At 33.2% G+C, this 5000-nt stretch overlaps 1 long non-coding RNA gene across 2 annotated transcripts in view; it reads left to right on the forward strand.

The window, feature by feature from the left end:
* Positions 1–5000, forward strand: part of LOC137616472 (uncharacterized) — a 500855-nt gene that overhangs the window by 96368 nt on the left and 399487 nt on the right. The gene's annotated exons all lie outside the window — the stretch shown is intronic.

Genomic DNA, 5000 nt, shown 5'->3' on the forward strand with positions numbered 1-5000 from the left:
GCGAAATTTGTATGAATCAAGGTACAAGGTGAATAAAAGTTAAAAAATGCAATCAGGCAAATTCAAGGACAAATCAGGAAAAATTACCATTCTTAATGGAGTTTACCCTAACGACGAAAAGGGAGTATTTATAAAGGTCATCATGCAGAATCAAAGAAAAAATATTGTAACAATTCGAGGGAAGAGTGTGCCCCCTCCCCCAATTTACCTGTCAAGAAAGGTGTTAACAAGAGAGGCAAACAACGGAGTGTGTGAAGGAAATTGGAAGCGATGTGTGCATATGACGTGAGGCTAAAGGAAGGGGAAAGGTGTTAATAGCATTGCTAACCCCGTGTGCCACAATGGGCAACTGCCGTGGTGTTTGACGAACCGTCGCTGGCCACAAACAAAGATGAGAAAACTTTTTCAGGCATCTGAAGAATCTGAGATCCCGTATGAGTTTGTTCGTAGTTTGAATAGGTCTCCTGATTTTTCATTGATTCTTCATGACGTCCTTGTTTATATACGTTGTTTTCGTTACCGGAATAAACTTCATCATGAAAATTTTTACTGATTTGTCTTTGATTTTACCTGATGGCATTATTCATATCTTAATATCATTTTATGCTTTAATTCATACAAACTTCAATTTCCATTTCCTGGATAACTCCAACTCTCTGATTCATGCTACTTTTTTGTTTTATAAAATGTTTTTACATTGATATTATCAGATTTATGCTTATAAAATCATGGTTCTAGCTTAAGAAGGCCCTCAAGATACAAAGTTAAAAAAAATCAAGCTTAAACAAGGTCCATTGCTTCACTGTTTTCTTCAGTGATTCTTCGGTTGTTTAATCTTCATCTCTTTCAGAAGCTAATTTATAAGTCCTTGAATATATCCTTTACTACAATTCAGCTTAACACAGACACTGTCAGTCATTCTTTCCGGTTTCTTTGTTATAACAGATATAAAATAGACATTTTGATATTACAAAAGTACGGTCACTTCATAAAATAACAAAACGAACTCTGTACCAATATATATATATATATATATATATATATATATATATATATATATATATATATATACAGTTTATATATATATATATATATATATATATATATATATATGTGTGTGTGTGTGTGTGTGTGTGTATATATATATAAATATGTACTGTATATATATATATATATATATATATATATATATATATATATATATGTATATATATATATATATATATATATATATATATATATATATATATATATACATATATATATATGTATATGTATATATTTTTTATGGAACATTGCTTATCTAATTGATATTGACTTACCTATTTAGACTTGTCGTTGTTTAATCTAAGGTTAACCCTTTTTACGTATGACCTTACTTTAGCCTGAGCTTCGGGAAGGTACAGTTGAACACAGGAATTCGTAACACACCTCTCTCCGAAGAAATATACCCTGTCACACCATTATTGCATGGCGAGTAACCAAACTGCTAGCGTAGGAAGAGAGGTCAGAGATAGTGGGCAGGACTACACACATGAACTCGCCGGTCATTAAGGGTGTGATAGGATGCACTTCTTCAGAGCGAGGAGTTCCAGGATTTCCTGTGTCCAACTGTACGTGCCATCTCTTGGTTTGGGATTAATTTGCTGTACATATTTTATGTTATGAGTAATATTGAATATGAGTAATTGGTGCCTTAACAAATTTTACCTAACATTACTAGATGTATCTCATGAACATTTTGATGTCAGTGAAACAAGAAGTATAATAAAGGATCAGATTTTTGTCTTAATGTCTTTAAGCTTTTAAGTGGTGATTTTGAATCTATTTCTAATATATATTACAATCTCTCTCTCTCTCTCTCTCTCTCTCTCTCTCTCTCTCTCTCTCTCTCTACACACACACACACACACACACACACACACACACACCACCTGGCTGATGCGGGTGAAAATATAATGAATAACTCATCGGCCTGGAAAATCTCTCGCAAATTGTTTCATGGAAATTTGTATTTATGGAAAAAAATATCTCGGACATAAAAGGTCGCGAGAGGGGCAATGGTAATCAATGTGTTCGCCGAGCGTAATGTAATTGTAATGTCCGCGTCGTGTAGGCACACTTAATTTCATGGGTGTCTTGATGTATGGCCGTTTTCTTGTCTTTATTTGCGTTTGGTTTTCCAATTTCTGTTTCCAGTTGTGGTTGTTCTTCCTTCTTTATGTCCCTGGTTGCGTTTCTTCTTTCGTTTTTTGTCTGTCTGTCTTGTTGCGTTCGGTCTTCCTTGTTTATGTCTGATTGCCTTTTTTTCATTTTTTCTTTTTTTTTTTCTTTGCGTGCGTTCTTCTTTCTTACATGCGTAGTTTCGATTGTTTTCCTTATGTTTTTACTTAGGTTTAATCTTCCTTATTCTGCCTAATTGCCTTAGTTCTTTCCATTTATAACCTTGATTATGATTTTTGTCCTCTGTTTTTATTACGATTGGTTTTTCAGTGTTCTACCGATTTCTGTCTTTTGTTACTTAGCTCACATTTAATCCCTTTGTTATAGTTTGCGTTTATTTTAACTCTGTACCTGCGGTGGCATAATTCTTATCTCATGAAATACCTCTTGTTACAATGTCTTTTTCCATTATCCGTCTTCGATGAATTAGGGGGGACGAATTTGTAATATATTTTACACAAATTTTTCCTTTTTTCAGAGAATTTTTTTTTAATGTTTATTTTTGTGTAAAAAAAAACTTTTTTAGGAGTGAAATGAAATGAGATTCTCACCGGAATAAATTACTCTTCAGAAGATTTCATAAAGATTTTGTTAGTTTGAGGTTTATAAATTTACGTTCATTTCGCAATTTGTTTGATGAAATTCCAATTGTTATTTTTGTAAATTTAATATTAGTCTTTTTTGTCGCGGCATTAATCGTAGAAAGGTTAGTAGTGATGAAAGTGAAATTTAATTGAAATTTATTTTTCATATTTACACATATTTACATGGATAAATACATATTTTTACAAATACATAAATTCATAAATGCTCTTTTTATAAAATTCAAGGATATGATGATATATTTTACGTATATTATTTGTATTTTATATAAAATCTGTCTGTAAGATTTTTATCGTTTACTTATTGTTTATTTCAATCTGCATTACACAGTAATAAACCAAATATAGTTTCAGGGATGAGTTTGGTTCGTAAGTTAGTGGTGTAGTGTTATTTGGTTAGATCAAATAGCTGATGTGTGTGAATACAATAATGGAGTTTATTTTAAAACAAGGACTTATGAGAGTGACTCGGACAGAGAGTTTGAGTGTTTGTATTGAATGGTTTAAACGATAATATGATGCATTGGGTTTAGTTAGGCCGATTGTGTTTGTAGAATCTTGTAGATGAACCATGTAGCTGGTATTTACTATCATAACTTAAAACTGAAATTTTAGATTCAAAGTATTATACTTATGTTTTTTAAAACAATGTTGATGTATTAGTTTAAAATTCCGTTGATACGAATGGTTGAAAATGCTGGATACACATGGTTTGAAAATGTAGAAACCTGGATAGTAGATGGAAACGGGAAACCGGTGATTTTGGTTAAAAACAGAAAGCTGATATCTGGTGAATAATAGACTGAATTGAATTTGAAAGCTGAATACTTTCTTTGGTTTTATATGCATTAATAAGAAAATAAGTTTACATTGCAAAGGATAGATCTAAAAGTAGCCCTATATGGTTTTATAGCCTTCTTAATTTATTATCTGCTTATCAGGATAGCGTATATGAGTGTTCAGCCATACGCAATGTACGTTTATTAATTTTCACACTCACACACACACACACACACACACACACACACACATATATATATATATATATATATATATATAATTTATTCATACACACATATATATGTATATATATATATATATATATATATATATGTGTGTGTGTGTGTGTATACACATTAAAATATGCTAACAGACGGATGTAAGATCTAGTAGTGTATAAGTTAAATGTATTTAGAATAATATGTACCTATCCACGTATTAAATTACGAATGGTGGTGTTTCGAGAGAGAGAGAGAGAGAGAGAGAGAGAGAGAGAGAGAGAGAGAGAGAGAGAGAGAGAGAGAGAGAGAGAGAGAGAGTTAAGAATCAGAGAAAGGGGGAATCCTTTGTTGAAGAGATCCAAAGAAAAACCAGGATCTGTAAATCTTTTTGAGGGGGTTATATTCCGGCCACCTGGGCGGGCACGAAATCCCCCTACCCCTCTCACCTCCACCCTCCCACCCCCTCCCTCCACCTCCCCCCATTACCGCCAATATAATTGTATGTTTGGTGGTGCCAGTGTAGCGAATTGACCTGTGACTATTGGCCTAAACCGAAGCTAAAATGCCTCCATAAATTGTTCTAAAAGTCTCCATCTTCTACTAGGGTGTTCTCCTTTCAACTAACCCCGATAGTAGAAAAATTCCCAAGTATTTAAAGAAATTAATACCAATATCGTCATTTAAGTCTATCTGATAGATCAAAATCTTTCTATCTCATATATTTCGTCAGGTGATATGTGCATGGATTATATCATAAATATTTTAATATCTCAAGTATGTTGTATCGTATGTTTCGTTCCAAAGACCGTGATGGGAACTCGTAATGTCTTATTTTGTAAAGTGAGCCATAAATATTTTCCAGGAATGTATCCATGACTTTGCCGTAGGTTCTGTGTGCTATGTATCTTTTCCCCACATATATCTTTCCTCTTCAGCAGCTTCTCTTTATCGGCACATTCGTGGTTATAGTTATCGCCGAGCTAAAATGCAGCTGGGAGGTCTTTGTGAGTTATCCAATAACACACACTGTGGCAAATCGCTATTCTTCGAGGGCGCTTAGAGGCGGCCGTATTTGCTTCTCTAATTGGGACTTCGTTGTCATAATTTATGTCAATGATAGGTTACGTTTGGAAGTTATTTACCTGGTGGAATTTTTTTTTATTTTCCACCATTT

This window comes from Palaemon carinicauda, chromosome 22 (genome assembly GCF_036898095.1).
Source record: "Palaemon carinicauda isolate YSFRI2023 chromosome 22, ASM3689809v2, whole genome shotgun sequence".
Classification (NCBI taxonomy): Eukaryota; Metazoa; Arthropoda; class Malacostraca; order Decapoda; family Palaemonidae; genus Palaemon; species Palaemon carinicauda.